The sequence below is a fragment of the Dermacentor variabilis genome, chromosome 10 (genome assembly GCF_050947875.1).
Source record: "Dermacentor variabilis isolate Ectoservices chromosome 10, ASM5094787v1, whole genome shotgun sequence".
NCBI lineage: Eukaryota > Metazoa > Arthropoda > Arachnida > Ixodida > Ixodidae > Dermacentor > Dermacentor variabilis.
The window spans coordinates 76,025,606-76,044,745 of NC_134577.1; the positions used below are offsets into that span (position 1 = coordinate 76,025,606).

Sequence of the window (19,140 nt, forward strand, 5' to 3'; positions counted from 1 at the left end):
GACTATTTATTGACTACCTTTATACATCCTAACAACATGCTAGTAACATCCTGTCGACTATTCGCCACCGACAAATAGTTGACAGGATGTTAGTAGGAAGTCGTTAGGATGTCTAAAGGTGGTTAATAAACAGTCGCTTCACAGTTTTTAGGAAGTACATAAAATTTTATTCAGAGGTAATTACTTTTGCAATTATATATTGCAAAAATAAGCTTTCATTATCTCTGAATAAAATTTTTATTTACTTCCTAAAAACTGTGCAGCGACTATTTATTAACCACCTTTATATATCCTAACGACTTGCTAGTAACATCCTGTCAACTATCTGTCTGTGGCGAATAGTGATTTCCATGTGTCTAGGTGTGACATGCAACAGAAGAAGACAGGTTTACATTTGTGCTTGAACACATCCATTTAATATCCCCGGGCTAGTAATGAGGACGAGTTCTCCAGCTGCCCTGAAAGTAGGCTGAAATGTTGCGTTGTGTAGTCTAGAAAAGAGAAGAAAAAAGGCAATATATTAGTTTTGCTGCAGTGACATTGCAATACACCATGCATCTGTTTCTTAAAAAGGAAGTGCACAAGACAAGTTTTCAACCCTGTGAGCTCTAAACATCTCCACCTGTTTTGTGCAAAGTCCTAAAATGCATGAAATGACTGAATTAGTGCACTAGAGCTGGGAGCGTGATGGATGTGTGTAACACCAACAGATGCATGACACATAAGCTCTATCATACCAATTGTCATCTACAAACAAAAGCTGTAAATCAACTTCAGTTTAATGAACTTCGATATTCGTATTGTGACCAGTACATGGAAGTTTCATGTGTGAATTATCTTAGGAAAGGCAAGGTGCCAGTCAGAACTGTGCTGCAGCTTTGCTTGGGCACAGGTACATAGAAGAGTTGACTTTTGTGTTGCACTTAAGAACCACGAAATGATACAAGCAACATGTAAGCAGTTGAACAGGCATTATGGACGTTCTACAGCAAGATTAGAAAATGCCTTTGCTGTGCAGGCAGACATTGTCAAAGCGAGCTTGTTACTAAACATGTTAGCTTTCCACAAGAAAGGATATTATATTATCAGTGCATTCATATGACCAGGGCCTCTATCACAAAAATACATATGCCAACAGTAATGACAATTTTCTAGTTATGGTGGCAAAGCTTGCATTATAATATGCTATTATAATCAGGTTAATAGCTATTTTAGCAGGAAAGAAAGGAGTATACCCTAAAATAGCACTGAAATTGCCATGAAAGGAGTTTTGTTGAAAACTGCACAAAGAATATTAAGATGCTTTTTTGTGACACACACACCTAGTATGGTGTTGACCTTCTTGGAATCCAACGGATCCTTCTGTGGAAGGCATTTGACAGTTGCCCAAAGAAGGACCTCCCTTCAATGTCTTCTATTGAAAAATGGGCTTTAAGGAGGCGCTCCGCGAAGTGAAAGCCTGAGTTGTTAGCATCCAGGCACAGCCTCTTCAGCAGACCCTTTTCAACATATACACCGCCACCGATGTCTACCTGTGAAACAATACAACAAGCACAGATTCATTTTATACACGTATGATCAAGGAATGGTTAGGAAATAGGGTAAGGTTTGCAAAAACAGAAGTAGCTGCTCTTGTTGATTTGGTTTAAAGAACAAAGCAGCCTTACGTATACCATACATGCATTGTACTGAGCTGTGTACTTTTACGTAAGACTAGAAAGTACTGCGAACTTCAATGCGAAAGAAAGACATGCATCTGCCTAGAACTAAGCAAATGTGTGCCACTCCTTGACACAGAGTGAGATCTGGTGCTGTTTTAGTGATTAGCAGACATTGAAAGCTTCAAGCCTCATCGAGTATTGGGCCAAGCTGTGCTCGATTAGTGACACACAAGTGCTCGAGAACTATCAAACAAGATGCAATTGTCTTCAAATAAAATTCTGACTTCCCCTTGCAGACATGCAGTTTTCAACTGCACTTAGGTGTAAAGATTTTGTCTGACAGAGTGAATAAACCACATACACAAGCAGCATTTTCATAGTTAGCATAGTCTTTAATAGGTACTGATACCTTCCATTTAGAAAGCCCTCTATATTGGGCCTCATCAAAGTAATTTTATAAAAGGTTTGTCAAGGTAGAAGCATAGAACTTTAGTCATTAGAAGACAGGTGAAAGGAGTTAATTATTGCAATGATTACTGAAAATTAAATTTTAGACAGCTCATCCCTATGAGAAATTGATGCAAGCAGTTTGTACATGTCACATAAGCATTTAGATATCAAAAATAGGAATTAGAGAAAACCCTTCCTTGGAGGTTCATTAGTGCAAGCAGCCATGCCCTCGAAGAGACATAACTTCTTTTTCTGTAGGCAGAAAGAGGCTCGAGTATTTTATTGACACATATATGTGCCCATGCATATATGTTGTCTCTGTTGTAAACCTTTTTTTTCATGTACATGCAAGGTGTGTTTAAACATCTCATTGTCCGCAAAATTTGCGTAATAATTTAAAGACCGCGATTTTGTAGCGATGCTATTCCTTTTCGCTATTCGTTAGTAGACTGACCGACGCCCCGGCCCGTGCTACGTACTGCAACTGCCGGCCGTTAGCGGTGGGCGAGAAGAGTGATATAGAATTGAGGGGTAAGTAACGCTACAAAATCGCAGTCTTTAAATTATTACGCACTGCCGTAACCTACGATTGCAAGAGCTGACATCTCGTTATTAAGATTTGGTTGGTCTGTGTTTCTTAAAGGCCGGCGTTTGATTGAAATGTCTAGATTAAAAATAAACCTCGTTATTGTAATATCGGCCTATATCCGCTCTGTAACATAGAAGACAAATACGCGAAGACACTCAAGAACATAAACAATACATACAGGTTCTCGCGACGCGGACCTCCAAACCGAACTGTATACATACAAAAACCTTCATACAAGCTTCTATCTGCTTAAGCGTCAAACATAACAATCGTGTGTCAACGCGCAAAGCCCATGATACATCGACGTATACATTACACATGTACTGTACTTGCGGGAATGCCTATATAGCGAATAACTTCTTGCCAGGAAACTACCGAACGAACACCAACTTTCAATGTGTTTTCATAATTGTGTGCCCATTCAGGCATTGCAATAAAGGCGGGTAGCAGAATGCAAGTACGCTGTAACATCAGAGGAAGCTTTCGTGAAATTGCTTGCTGAATGTGCACAGCAACATGGCTAACATACGATAGGAAAGCGCTTTGCTCTAGCTAGTTACACAACGCTCCTTACGTAAATCATGAGCTTCAAGAATGCGCGCAAGCGCCAAACTTGCTTACCTTTCAAGACTTGGCAAACGCTCCTTCGTCTAACAGGTACAGAGGCACCGACGTTTCTCTGGCGCAAACACTGTAGAACTTGCGATGAACTCCAGCTCCACAAAAGCACAACCTTCAACAGTCTTCCATACACTACGATTCGAAGCCCCAGTACCAGACTTTTTCACGAGAGCGCGGGCAGGCAGCTCGGCAGAACAAAGGCAGCTCGGACGGGCGCTGTACTAGGGCACTCACTGTCGACACTGGTGGATCGCTCGAAACACACGGCGAACTAATGGCGTTACACGAGTCCGGAGGGTTTGGGATGGTTACTGCACACGACAAGGAGCACATTTTGTCTAGGCACTTCTAAAATATAACTCAAATACCACCTAAATGCAAGGAGCATTCACTACAACCACCGTGGTGTGTCGACCAAACAAATACTGCCGTAGCGCCACTCTGCGGTTTTTAGAAAAATGTATCTTAAATAAAAAAATTGCGTGTTTTTTCCTAAAAACATTTCGTAGGGTCCTTCAATAGATTTTTTGGGTCCAAAAGTGTGTGTATTGTACTTTGTGATACGAAGTTTAAGGAAATGTATATATAATAAAAACGAAGCGGATGTTGCCTTCAAGATTCGCAATTGCTTCAGGTGCATGCAGCATGCAAAAGCACGGCCTTCGAGATCGGACTTTGTCACTCAAAGGAAGCCGTAGCTGGGAGGCGGACAGGCATTTAGGCCCCAATCGTTGGGTTTACAGTGTCTAGGTAGGCTTCCTTATTTATAAAGAATATACAGGGACTTAAGCCGAACCATGAGCGAGCTATACAGACACACGCGGTACGATTCGGTGTCTGATCCGACGTGCGGCGCTGCATGCTCTGGCGATTCGGGGGGGCACACGGTGCGTGCACATGTGCGCATGGCGTGCATCCGAAAGATTGAGCGGCGCGTAAGCTCCGCCCACATCCAGCTCCCCAGCTTGAGCTCATATCCACGTCGAGAAACGCAATATAAACAGCTCTGCACAACACTGCTTCGCTTTACGCGAACACTGTCGATAAAATTATCCCCCTGCGAGTGACAGAACACTTCACGACGGCGCGTTGTCCACTGACGGCTCCACTAAAGCCAGCGATAGGGCCGGCCGGTAGGCATAGCTTGGCGGACGCTGCGGCCGACGGCGCTTGCGATCCAGCCCGAGCTCGTCGAGGAGTGCTTATTTTTGCCAAAACAATTAACACTGTACACATTGGGTCGGTCGTATTTAAATACAATTGGTTTACTCGACGCAGTCGTTGCGAAGGGCAAACGTGCAAGCGAAGCGAGCGGCCTCGCTCAGACGGTCGGTGTGTGATGTCTGCCCGCGAAATGCCCTCGCGTCGCGGCTCCCGATAGGGAGCCGCGACGCGAGGGCATACTAGCACTAAGCCAGTAGCTTAGTGCTAGTGTACTAGGCGCTGGTTTGCATAACAGGCACACGTTCGAGATAATTTTACTGAACTGGTAACTATTTCATGTCGGAAACAAACTGCAGCAGGCAAAGAAAAAAAAACTGCGAGAAACCGGCCAGCCAGCACCGCCTCCGTTGGACGATGAAAATCTGCCCGGTTTGTCGCACGCCGGACGTCCGATCCGGCGCTTCGGCACGGCAAAACACCTCGATTCGGGCTGCCGTTTCGGCGCGTCGGACGCCGGGTCGGACACCGAATCGGACCGTGTGTCTCCCGTTTTGGTTGGCGAACACGAGCCGATCAGCGCGCCGTCCGTGCAGCTCCGTCTGCTTGCAATGGTGCATGGCCTACGGACTTCTTTGACACCTACTGAGCACGAATTCATGATCACCGCTCACATGCACGCTTCCCATGGCGCTAGCTGTCGTGTTTTCGAGAATACGTGCCCTCATGTTGAATTGGTGCGACCATATTTCCTCTTAGCGTCCGGTATTAGAAGCAATTTTTTTCTATGAACATTCTACTATCATCTGTTGCTAGGAAGTTGATTAAAAATTAGGAAAACAGTTACTGTGCAAAAAAGCATTTTTTTTAAAGCAGCCAGTCTTTGCATATTCATTTATAGTTGAGGTTATGTTATCTGTTCATTTCTCACTAAATAATTTTTAACAACTTTCTAGTAACCAGTGTTACTAGAAAGTTGATTGAAAATTGAGGAAATTTACACCTGTGCATGAAACAAGACTGTCTTGCACCAGCCATGTTCACTGAATAATTATAACCTTATTTAATAATATTCATGCATGTTTTGTAACTTGGGTTATGTACTTTAAGAACATAATTATTTTTATTGACTTCCTATTGAATGGTGTTTCTAAAAAGTTAAAATAGTGTGTCTTAACTTTCTAGTAACTTTCTTTTTACATACTGAAGTTAGAAAAGAAGCAACCAACTTTCTTTTGACAAACGTTACTAAAAAGTAAAAGTCAATAGGATGTTACTAAAGTTGATAGGAAGTTGATAAAAGTTCTAAAGAAAGTAAGGAAGCATTTTTGTATGGGACGCTACTATCCTTTCGGCTGCCCACTGAGGAGCACACACCCATCCTCAGGAATTGAGCAGAAATGTTTTCACATCGCGTGGCACATGCCCAATTGCATTATACAGTGACCGAAGTTGTGTCTTCAACCATGTTCAGTGGAGCATACCCAGCGTCTCAAGTTCATCTATACTCTGCAAGACAGCAGCCAAGAGCCAAGAGTCCGCAAAGTCGAAGAAGAGAAACAGAAAGCTTCGCTTTCAAAGAAAGTAAAGTAGCAAATAACAAAGCGTGAAACGGTTGAGGATTCCCTATACAGGCGCCTATGAAGGCGGCTGAGAGCTCTACAGTCCTTGGTAGTCCTAAGCTCTTACAGGGCAGCACAGATTACGCAGAAGGCCCACGAACTAGCCCGTTTGTCTGTAGGTGCTGCCCATTAAGCACGCATGAATAAACGAACAAACCCCCATTTCGTCGTGGCTGTGAAGGGCAGCTATGTGTAGGTGCTCCGCATGTTGTTGGCCTAAAATAATGTATAAACATAACACAGAAGATCAATTTCATTTGCGAAGCTGGCGCTCTGAGAAAAAATTACCTAGCCAAATTCACCGCTTTTCCTTTTCTCATCATCGTATGCTGCTCCTACTCTCCAACACCGTGATCATGGATGAGTGATTTGTGTAGTACAGTCGTGTGGATTTCTGCAGAAAGTGTTACATTTCCTTAGAGAAAGTGATACCGAGCAAGAAAAAATAATTAGGAATGTTTCCGTGCTTTGCACTAATATTAAAATTTCTGGACATCTTGACTACTACGTCCACTGCAGTCGCTTGTGAGCCAGAAAAGCTTGACCTGAAATCACTTTAAAGAGAACCCTGCAAAACGATACTCACCAACCAGAAGGAACACCAGGTTAAAAACATATATACAGCAATGAAATAGGTTGTACCCTCGATGCAGCACCAACAAGCTCTTGGCGACCCTCGAAAAATCAAACTGCAGATGCGGAAAGCTGAAAGTGTAGTCGTGCGAGCAGTCAACGTTATTGCGGAAGATCTTACGAAATAGAATGTCCAGAATGAAAATGAACAAATCTTTCGACAGAGACCATGTCACGATGACTGACAACGTAAACGCGATGCGCAATGAAGCAATGCAGTGACTCACCAATATTATCGCAGCTGAAAAACGCGTCATGCGTGAGGCGTGCGCTGCATCCGAGCTCCTCCCTCGCGATTCCCCGTGAGCCTGCCTGAAGTAAATTGAGACAACGCTGCCTGCATATATGCGACACGGTTTCGACTCGGATCACTGTCGCATAAATTTTGAAAGATATATTTTGTCGGGAAAGAGGCTTGCGTACATGGTGGCTCAAACCCAGTGATCCAAGTTAAAATTCAAGAGGTCCTTCGAAGAGCGTAATACACACATTGACGCGTACCCAGTGACTGAAGTTGGCGCCAAAGCAATGAAATGCACACATAGATGCCAGAGGGTGCGTGAAGGATCACAAGAATCCTGATTACATTTAAAGATGGTTAACAGCAAAGTTCGTACGTGGCTCAAACCATTGGCTTTAACTAGCATAGCAGGTCTCTGCATCTATGCCACGCGCATTTTAGCGTTTTCTATCTTTATCTTACGTGCGATCATTTTTGACATCAGTGCTCTAAGAGCTGAGCTGAAAGTCTCAGGTAACGTTGAAGAGAGAGTGAGAAAATAAAGAAAAGACACCACAGAATGCTGTGGTACGGACACAGGAAAGTAAGAAGCCTAGGAGCTGTCGGTGACACAGATCGACCTTGGCGCCGAGCAACAGGAAATAGTATGGGCGACCTACAATTAAGTAGTCAGTTTGTGCGCAAAAAACAATTAAAAGTGCTTAAAGGACACAACGAGCATCAGCAGCTTTGTTCGCTGAATCAGCGCGCTGCCAAGGATGGCAGGAAAATGGAACAATAACGCGGATTGAAAAATGCGAATACAACCAGAGCTAAGATTGTTAACCCCTTTGTATTTTCTGGTCTTTGTCTAAATTCTTTGTCTCCTAAATTTTGGTTGTTCGGAACTGGTCGACTGGAAATTTGCCTCAATGTAGGAAAAGAGGACGACGTGCGTCGTGTTTCTTTCTGTCACGTTTTTAAATTTCTTCCGCTAAAGTGCGTTATATTTCTGCCGCTGAAGTGAGGCTTCTGTCATATTAACCTATGGCGTTTTGTGAACATCATTGAAAACGAGAACGAACCAAGAAGGAGGACTGCAGGATTGCAACACTTTTATAAAAACGTTTAGATAACTGCTTCAGAATTTTCAAAGCAGTAAATTTACAGTAATTTTAATATTTAACGTATATAGTTTCTTTATATCAACGGAACGTTTTTCCATGTTTTTCTTGTGGATACTCCCCTAATCACAGAGGAGCTTACGGAAAACTCACGAACCACAGTGCTGAAGTCATGCGCAATCTAGATAAGAAAAAGCGTCATTTCCTTCTTCCTTATCAGTTTCATTATTCCGTTTGCGTGGGGCGACAGGTATGTAAATAGAAATAAATTTCCTTACCTTCATGCCCACCTAAACGAGTTTTTTGGAATAATAGTTACACAGGGGGCATATTCCTATTGGAGTACTGATTCTTTCTTATTTAAATCTTAGAGAGCATACTCCTATTTGAGTGTTGTTCAGCGGGGGGGTGGGGGTCTGTTACAGATTCATTCATGTCATTGTCCTGTTTATGTCACTATTAGTTCTTTTTTTAAGAAAAGCCTAACTTGCGCGACCGTTTCCTCTCGGCAAACCACGATGCCGGGCCGTAGTGTTAATTACGCCGCAAATTGGATTAGGACTGCTTCGTGCTAAGAGCTCCGTACTAACAAAATTGGTTGGGAAAACACCGAGTTAAGCTTTTAAAGGAAGAACAGCTTGTCTATCAAAACGTTATGTATTTATTTTCGTTTTAGTAGTTTCTTTTCTTTTGTAGTTTCCTTTCAATGCGTTCTTCGTTTTGTGGTTTCATACCTACGCAATTCAATATATATTATGAAGCAAATGAATTGGTAAAACAGCAATAAAGGAAATCGAAGAAAGGCAGCACTGTCTGAGGCAACCACTGATATTCTGGCAACCATTAATTTGGAAGAATTCACTGTTAAAAGCTCCACTACCTCCTGCGTTAGCCTCTGTCTGGCATCAGTGTTGGCCGTATTATTGCAAAATGAAGGTTCTTTGCGACCTAAGCAAAACAAGACGAAGAAAAAAAACGACAAAGAAAATGCACAGTAAACGCCCTCACCTCCGCCCCTACCCTCAAGGCCCCCCCTCAGGAACTCGTCAACAAATAAAAATACAACTACTGTCTTGGTTTGCGTGACTCAGCGCTGTTTAAGTCCAAGCGTGTCGAATGCGCTGTCGGTTTGGGGAAACGGATGACCCGGACAACCTTCCCCCGCCCATGCGAGGGCTCCAAATAACCACAAGAAAAGTAACCCCGCGCACAAAACATCACCGCCAATGCTACAGATGAAATTACGTCATCACGAAGATAATGTCGCTCCTCCCGAGTGGGAAGAGCCGTATTTTATCTTGCATAGTCAAGTGACGAATCTTTAGGCACCCCGCGTTATCTGAGGAACCGATAAATATCTGAGCAGTTTACAACCACCTACCTAAAAAAAACATTTGCAACACTCTGTTCTTCTTGTTGGCTGAAGTTCCGAGACTTCACTGGTATATTCAACTGTTTCTCAAGCCAGACGCTCCGCAAAAGTTTTATACCGAGTGTGCACAGAATATCGGTCGGCGGATGCAACTTACCCTGTAGTTGTTGACAGCAACTCGCAAAGAAGTACAGGCTTGCGCCTTGCTCAGATCTTTGATTATCGGTGGGAGCTTGATAAAGGACATGACCCGTGACGGTGCTTTCTGACTTCGAAGCTTGTTTTCTCGCATTAAATTCACCAAAAAACTAAGTACTAGCAGTACCACTACAAGACACTGCTATCACAACTGGAAACTACAGCAAACAAGAAGGACGGAAGTGTAACCTATCCAGATATTTTCACGCGGAAGCGTTTCTCTCTCTCAATACTCTTCGATGTACTGTCGAATTGCCGAACCAGATAGCGGTTACGCAGCAAATTTGCGAGTCACTGACACGGGGGCAAAATAAACATTCTAGGAGGCAATCGTTGTGAAAAGTGACGATGTCATGCACTTTTGTGTTGTGAGACAAGGGATGGAGCAATCACCTGTAATATATCCCTTTTTAAAACTTGTTCGTGTGCGTAGTTGGGGACACGTTATACAGAAGTGAGTGGAAAAGCGATCGTGAAATTGATTCGTTACCACACTTACACTTCACAATTACTGCCGTGTTTGCGACACTTTATTTCAGTAACATGAAATACGAACATGAAAGACGAGCGATTGCCGTGTCCTTGCGCTTTTCAATGTACAAAGATAATTTTTAAAGTCAAGTTGAGCCCTATTAACGAAAATGAACTGAAGGTCAAACCGTTCTGCACCTTACGGATACGTTTATTTAGGTGTCGTTCCCTGCGTACGTAACTTTATTCACATATGTATTTCTTATTTCCGCCAGAAAAAATCACTGCACCTGCTCAAATTATTGCTAAACGCTCTGTATCCATACCGGGTAGTGGCGGATGGACTCAACAAAATGCATTTTTTTTTTCAATTTGCAGCAACATTGTATAAGGCGCACAAAAAGTTTATAATAATAGCAAAAGATACAAAAGAAGTTCGTAATTCACAATACTAATGACTCACATATATAATAAGGATGACTTTAGTGCTAGTGAAAGGTGACTGGTTTTAACATTATTCAGAACAGAATTCTAAATTAGGGCGTCAATAGGTTCACTGGTTAATTCGGGCTTAATGGCACAAAGGAGACTAAGGTCATGTTGCGCCAGTCAAACGACAATAGAAAAGGCATCAGTAAAGAACGTAAACCTGCGTTACATTATTGTTCAGGGCCTTAATAAATTTGTGTAATCTCCTTCCATAGACATCTTTAGCGGGCACTTTAAAGTGAATATGAATGTAGACTCTCGTATTCTGTGCAGGTAAACATGCTTAATTGAAATGGTTTGGCTTTTAGCTAGCATTCGATCAGGGACTTGGCGACGTCGTACATGTATACACTGTTTAGTGGCAATATCAGACTCGATTTAAATAGAGGTGCATTGTGATCTGCTAACCTAGAGAAAGTTGTGGCTTTTATTGCAAGTCTTTTATTTGGCTAAGTGATTTTAGATAACTGGTGTATGTAGCTCCGCAGAATTCAATAGATTATATTACGCCTGTATTGATAACTTCAGCTTATATAGCTTGATGAGTGGCGGAAGCTGTGTCATGACGTCTAGCGAGACTGTCGAAGCTATCGGTTGTGTGCTTTGCTGCGCATTTAACTTTCTATTGGCGCAAAAGTTTGCAAGAAAAATAAATTATGCCATATATCGCCCTTCACACGACTTCTGCTCGTGAACTGATGCAAATTTTATAACTGCCGACCGTCGCCGTTAACGGAGTAGTCCTTTGACGATTCGAAACTATGCCAGGGCAAATTTTCGTCAGAAGTGCACCTACAAAACATCGTTCAGTGAAGAGATGAAGTATGAAGATGTCGTCAAGAGCAGCAATGTCACGTTTAAATATCGCCAGAAGAATTTTAGTAAAATGGCGGCTAGAGATCTAACAAGAAGTGTGCGTATGAGCAACAGGCTTGATGAGGTCGCTTAGTAATTTAGGTGCTGGCCTCCATTTATCCCAATCATAAAATACTGCATACTGTAAATGGAAGTATAGAGAATATTATTTTTAAATGGGCTATGTTCATCCTGTCATTTTTCTTTCACGCAGTTCATTAGTAGCTGCAGCGGCTGTTAGTAAGCACCTGACACTCGCTGCAAAATTAACGATGATATAATTGTTAGCACATTGGTATACAATTATTCTTGGGGGGGACGTGTTCTAGTGGCGCAACGGAAATTTGCAAGTCTTCTAGGCCAGTTAACTTAGTTGACCTCCTCAGTCTCAGCACCAGCATTGAGATATTTGTCCGAGAACTCATCGAAAAAATATATTGCTGATTTTGAGGAAAACTTGAACTGAAATGGTTAGAAATTTCTGCACAGGCTTCGAGAGGAAAACCTCAAAACTGGTGATATGTCAGTCTTTTGACTAATTGCAGCTGTTTAAAGCAGCGGCGTCTTCTTATTCTGCAATTTCATGACCTCTGCTAAACAATGGCACCACCTATATCTTTTTGACAGATTTAGCTACCTTCAGTATGTTTAGCGTAAATGTTTTCTATTTAGCGACCACCTATAGCGTACTTAGCGACCGGTGACTATTAAGAGAGAAAAAACATGAAGCTGGGCAGGCCATGCAATGCGTAGGGTAGTTAATCGGTGGACCATTAGAGTTAAAGAATGGTCGCCAAGTGAAGGGAAGCGTTGTCGAGGACGGCAGAATATTAGGTGGGGTGAAGCAACTAGGAAATTTGCATGCGAAGGTTGTAATGAGCTATCTCAGGACAGGGGTAATTGGAGATCGCAGGGGGATGCGTTCGTCCTGGGCAGTGTGCATAAAAATATGATGATGATGATGAATATTTTTTGCCACATGACGGAACACTGGCGACATTTTAGTGACGTTGAAATTATGGAGGTCCCGTTTGAAATAACTTCATTGAACGCGCTTCATTATTCAAACGCTACTAGAAGGAGGCCTAAATTTTCTGTATACGACGCATCTACAGGGTTACCATGACGAAGCAAATGTGGTCTGCAGTCACGGAGGCCACGCTGTGTTTGGTTGCACCGAAGGAACATCCTCTACATTGCGTTCACAAAATGCTCAGTTTTTTTAAATCTTCATAAAATTTCTTACAATGGTTCTTAACACAGCAGGCGTTGATGTTTCAACAACTGCATTCGATTGGTGAACGTTCGGAAGCGTAGCATTAAAGGAAGTTTTGGTATAGCGTTAAAAGAAGTTTGTGCGGAAACTTAGAACACAACAGGTGAATAGTAAGGCAGATCAACTGCGGAAAGGCGTACATATTATAACGGGCGGCCACGTACACATGAATCTGAACGCTTCACCTCTCTTTATCACGGCTTTCGGACGCACCAATACTGCAAAGACCTTTCAGGAGATTCAAGGAGTGGCAACGCAGTATTTGACCTGCATAAGGAGCACGTAATTGTTATTGACGTGTGAATAAGATGACAAAGATTTTGTCGCATTCTATCTAGTTTGCCTTTTCCGGGCGCTAAAACTTTGGTAAATTTGCAGGTGTGACGTGAACCAAGTCCGTCCATGTGCTAGTAGTATCGGGTACCTCTATTGCTTTTATTGTGCTCGATTTGTAATGCTAAAGTCTGGAGGCAAACGTACGATTTCAGTTGTCTTCATGCATTCTCTTTTAAGTGCATTAGTAAAGTAAGATCTCCCTATGCCCTGCAGATAAGATCACCGTTCATTCTTGACCTACACGGAAAGTAGATACAGACCTTGAAGGGTTTCGGTAGATGTGATTGGTCATGTTAGCTTATATTACAGTGTTTTAAAAACACCTACAATGGTTAAAGAGAGAGTGAAAAGAAGAACGTCATGTACGTACGATGCAGACAATACTTAAAGTTCACTCGACACTTATAGAGACAATTTGAGCAACCATGAAGCCAATTTAGCGGAACTTCAACGAATTCCTTCTCTCATTAGAGGCGCGCTGGCAAAAAAGAAGTTGGAAACACAGCCTATTGTGTATAGTAAAAGCTTTCAGAAAGGTTTTACTAAATATTTATTTATTTCATCGTTTGCACAAAGTTACTGGTGGCCACCGCCACTAAGAGAGACATCATCGCCACTGCACTTGTCCACAAAACTATGACTCTTCCGTTTCGATCAAGAGAGAGCTTTGGAATTGGGGCCAAAATCGCCTTGTCGCCCTAAGGAGATACTGGGGCCAAACTTAGCATCCGCAGAATGCAAAGCAGCCTTGGGTCTTTGCGTTCGCGTCAGACCAAAGAACCCCAAACTGGAGAATTAGCGTGGGTTTCTAAGCCACCTCGGGTAGCTCGTGCTGGGCGACGAGCAGTCACGTGATGTCCAAGAGAGGCACACGGAGCCGCAGCCATCCAAATATCGCATCGATACATCAAGTTGGTTGCAGAGCAAGCTTGCCGTATTCCGAGTGATTTCGGCAGGTTAAAAGGCAAGAGAATCACGGCAACGCAAGCAGACGTTAGCTGAGGTGTAGGGTTGCCCCCCCCCCCCTCCCACCCGTTGGCTCAAAAATGGTGGAAATCAGTCGCACAAATAATAACAGACTCATTATTCTTATTACAAGCTATTCCAAGCCTTAGTTTTCTTATTAAAACTGCATTACTTTGGGTCTCATTTGTCAAATGTATCTTATTGGTCTTGTTTTTTCGCTTTCAAGCGCCATCTATTTTCGCTACAGCGGCGGCCCGAGTGCGCAACCCAACGCTGCCATTTTACCAATTCTAAGGCTCTGATACACATAAACTCAAACCCAAACTCAAACCCAGGAGCCATCAATGCAATGCCGCTTCGGGCCCCAATGTCTTGGGGCCCATATTCTAAAGCTCTCTAAATTCAATTCTCTCAATTCCCTCAAAGCTGTCAATTCTAAAGCTCTACGATGAAGCTCAGAATCCGAAAGAAAGGCTACATACATCCTCTTCAGTAAGAGAGAACATACTTGTGTACGCGACACATTTTTGGCATTTCTGTGTAGTGTTAGCGAAGAATCCACAACGAACTTTAGGGTAAAGTGAACCGTCTGCTTACCCAGACTGCCTCCATTTAATTTCTTTGTGAGGCGCATTGCTGCAGACGACTGCCTTTTTCACGGAAATACAGAGTTTGACGGGACTGTTGACGTTAAAAAGTAAATTAAATTATTGGGTTTTACGTGGAGAAAGCACGATATGACTATGAGGCACGTCATAGTGGGGGAGACCACTGGTTCGGACCACCTGGGGTTCTTTAACGTGCTCCTAAATCTAAGTACATGGGTGTTTTCGCATTTCGCCCCCACCGAAATGCGGCCGCCGTGGCCGGTATTCGATTCCTCGACCTCGGCCCAACACCATAGCCACTAAGCAACCACGGCGCGTCGACTGTTGATGTGGGGCGCTTCAGTAGTAATTGTCAAACAATTCTGTTCCCTTTCCCGTAATGCTTGTAGCTGATAATTAACCTGTGCAAGTAATTCGAGTGAACAAACGTAGCGTGACTGTCTGTACAGTAAATGAGCTTTAATTACGCTGTCATTATGATCACTCAGTATAATATACAGAGAAACTCATTCTACCGCTTTGATTTGCCTTCAGCCATACTTCCCCGAAGCGTCTGAACTTGTTTATCAAAGCCATGTTTGAAAGCAACTTGGAATTTTTATGTTATTATTGGCGCCGCAGGCACTTTATTTTCTGCTATTTACAATACAGAACTCAATCTCTAATTGTTGCATGAGAAAGATCAGATAAGAAACTGGTCAAGTGTGGTGTTCTCCAGAGAACTATTCTTGGACAATTTTCATTTTTACTATGTATTAATAAGATCGCGACCATTATTAATACAGCTAAATTATTAATATATGCAGATGCCATCCGTTTAATTTTTACGGCAAATTCAGGCACAGACATACTAAATAGAGGCAACGAAGCGCTACCATAAATAAGTGACTGGTCCACTCAAAAGCGCTTAAGAATTAACAGTAGTAAAACTAAGGTTGTCTTATTTACACCACAAAACAAGCCTGTTCAGCTTGCTGCAATTGAGGTGCACGAATTAGAAATAGATCGAGTGCCGTCAATAAAAACCCTAGGCACCCACTTCAGTGAGCAGATTACATAGGATGACCACGTGAACCACACCGCCTTTCTTTCGACCGCCCTTCACTAGTCGATATGCTGCTTTGCGACGCTGTTTTTTCAGCTGTAATTAAAATGGACTGCCGGTTTGCTGAACGACCACGAACGAATATCTTGCGGCGAAACAAGCTTGCTGTGGTTCAAGAGCATGTGGTTCGACTAGAACGTAATGTGCCATATCTTCTTCCCAATGGGGACCTTTTTAATGAAACATAATATTATTAAGCTCGTTTCCGTGTACACTTATAAATTGTGTCGCCAGTGCAATTTTGGTTCAGTTAACAATAACAATGCGCTAGCAACTGTAGCTGGACTAGAAGCGAACAAAATATAACGAACGCCAACCTGAAAACTGGAAAATTAAAAAAATATATATGTTGGCCAAATTATGGCAAAACCACGCTACAATTCCTGCTTCCCACCTTACTAAATGTAATTACTTGCGAATAGCTCTTGGACATCTCACAAATTTCATTCAAGGAACCACGGCGTCACTGAGAAATGTTTACCATAAACTCATTCACGTTTCTTGCGAAATCTTGACGCTGATTTATTTCAATGGGCTGTTTATCAGATATGTTGTTCGTATCAGTTTCTGACCCGTGGCATACGCAAGTACGCTTAGTCGGCACGCGAGCCACGTACAATGCATTCTATATATTGTCACGAAGATAAGTAAGACAGGCTCGCCGGAACAGAACAGCCTTCTTTTAATGATAATAATAATAATATTTGGGGTTTTACGTGCCAAAACCACTTTCTGATTATGAGGCACGCCGTAGTGGAGGACTCCGGAAATTTTGACCACCTGGGGTTCTTTAACGTGCGCCTAAATCTAAGCACACGGGTGTTTTCGCATTTCGCCTCCATCGAAATGCGGCCGCCGTGGCCGGGATTCGATCCCGCGACCTCGTGCTCAGCAGCCCAACACCATAGTTCTTTTAATGAAGGCGGCCACCCAAAAAATTCGGCGCAAGACGGCGCCCTTCGTCGTCGGCTGCTGATTTCTGGCAATCGGGACTCGTAGTGGACAGTTTACTTCGCGTCAATATTCTTTTTTTTTTTTTTTTGCAACTAGCGTTGCACCAACATGTATGCAGAGTGGCCTGTCAAGCTGCTTTATCGGCTTTTATTTTGCTGGCCTCCCACAACACTGTTGCAAATAAACTCAATTAAAAAAATCTATGCAATCCAGTGTCGAACACCGTCGTACAACATTATGTATATTTAACACTCATGTCTGCACTTGATCACAAGTTGTGGTTTAGAGAGTTAGAGAAAGCTGCTGTGGTTTGCTAAGCATTAATTTTGGTACTCCGGAACTGAAATAGCACCTTCTGTAGTACGAATTCACGAGCGGCTTTGAGCGCCACGACTAGTGTTATTTGACCTGCCACATCGCACTCAGTGCTTACTCTCTCCCTTTTTTCATCTTTCTATTCGTCTTTTCCCCACTCCAACTGTCTGGTAGTAAACCGGATGCTTTTCTGTTTGACTTCTCTGCCTTTCTTGTCCTTCCTTTCTCTCTCTCTCTCTCTCTCTTTCGCGCTGCGGAGCTTGCAGTGCCTAGTTTCTTCAGCGTAACTCCTTTGCTGCTTCCGTTGATACGCTGAACGATGAGAAAGCAAGCAGCAATACACTGAACCCATGAATGTCTGCGCATATGAACTGTCATGCTTTATGCGATTTCCCTAGAAAAAGAGGTATTATAGTCTGATGCAGACACATTTTCTAGAGTTGAATGGGCCGATGCTTAAAGCAGCTGTAGCAAGTACAGAAATACAGGTTCACCACCGCACCTTCTCCTCCCTCGAAGAAACAAATATGAATTTTAAGAGCTTCGAAATCCTTTTTTCTTGTGTATTTAGAGTTATGTTGGCCACAGATTGCTCAAATTAAATCCAGATGTTGCTTCGCCTAAATTCAATGCTGATGAAACGCATGCGGCTGGAGCGGCTCATGCGGTATGCATTCTCATGCGGTATTTGAAATTAGCATTTTTTTTACCATTTCGTCCCAAACAGGCCAGACAGACTGCGTCACGTATTGAACAGACGCGCTCGATATCGGCACCAGACTTAAAAAAAAATTTTTTTTTCGTGCCGAGGCCAGGTTCTCCCTCAGTCCAATGAGCCGGCAGCTCATCGGGACGTTAAAACAGCACGTTTGACCGCGCGCGGTATGCTGACGTCCCGAGCCGCGCACTTTCCGGTCTGCAGTTCCCCAAATGCGCCTGTTGCTCGATATTTCGATTGATTACACAAGCACCGGACACGCTTCGAGGCTCGGTCTGCCGCAGTGGGATGGAAAAAAAGTCACCCGCGTAATTAGGCCGTGCCCACGCCGTAACCAACGGACCGCGTGTTTTTTTTTCTCTCTCTTTTTTTTTCGCGTGGCGTGGTATAGTGAACGCAGCTTGCCGCCGTTTCGACGATCTGGGAAACCCCGATATCGCGGCTGGTGCCGCAGCTGCCAGTCAGCACGGCTCTGAACAACTTGCTGGAAACGAACGCCGATTCGTTCGCACCGCTTCGATCTCTGTTAGCACGAAACGGCCTTCCTCGCTTTCTGGCACAGGAAGAAGCACTGCGAGCTGCAGTTGATCAATAGAAGGCCGCAAAATTCGCGCGAATGACGTCTCGACAATCGAGATAACCACGGCGTCAACTTTACGCTTCAGCTGCTGCCGCGAGTGGTATTTCCGTACCCCCCCCCCCCCTCCCCCCGTTCTGTGTGGGTTACACAACCGTCCATCGAACTACATGACTGCACGTATATATCTGCCCTTTCCCCCGAAGTTGCTCAGCGAAATCGAACGGTTTGCTATCTCGCTCCCTCCAACGACACCACACGACCGAAAGAATTCAAGGTAATTGTTCGGGCACGCCAGATACCTTATGAGAGTAGCGGCATCCAACGACTGCTCAACGCTGAAGAACTCAAGTGAGCGGCGACCGTCACAGTTCCATGCATTGTGACATGCGGAAGCTCCCAGGCAGCAGCGCACAACGCATGGATAGCCTGATGTTTTCCCGAGCTGCTTTGAAAGCGTGAGCCGCTGAATGTCCGCGTGGTGTCAACCACAGTGGTTGATCTGCCCCTTAACAAGATTGCGGAACTCGGTAACAGCGGGGGGATCGTGACGTTGAACACCGTCATGGCGACAGCATGTTTCGACCCCGCCGTCAAACCGTGAGGTGCGGCTGCCACGAATGGTACGCGAGGAAGACGCAGGCTTCATTAAATCAATAATTTCATCGGTGGAATTTTAAAAAGACTGATTTTCATTTTCCTCCCATCGCTCTATGAGTGTGTATATATATATATATATATATATATATATACGTAAAAGAAATCCACGAAGGAATGACAGAACAATAAGGAACCGGTTTGTCCAATCGCGCCACCCCG

General features: G+C 43.5%; 1 long non-coding RNA gene across 1 annotated transcript; it reads right to left on the minus strand.

Moving 5' to 3' along the window:
• Positions 1-335: 335 nt before the first annotated feature.
• Positions 336-3,717, minus strand: LOC142559615 (uncharacterized). Its single transcript, XR_012823174.1, has 3 exons — positions 3,322-3,717; positions 1,323-1,532; positions 336-491 (listed from the first exon to the last, which is right to left on the minus strand). It is a non-coding gene; the product is annotated as an uncharacterized LOC142559615 (long non-coding RNA).
• Positions 3,718-19,140: the final 15,423 nt, after the last annotated feature.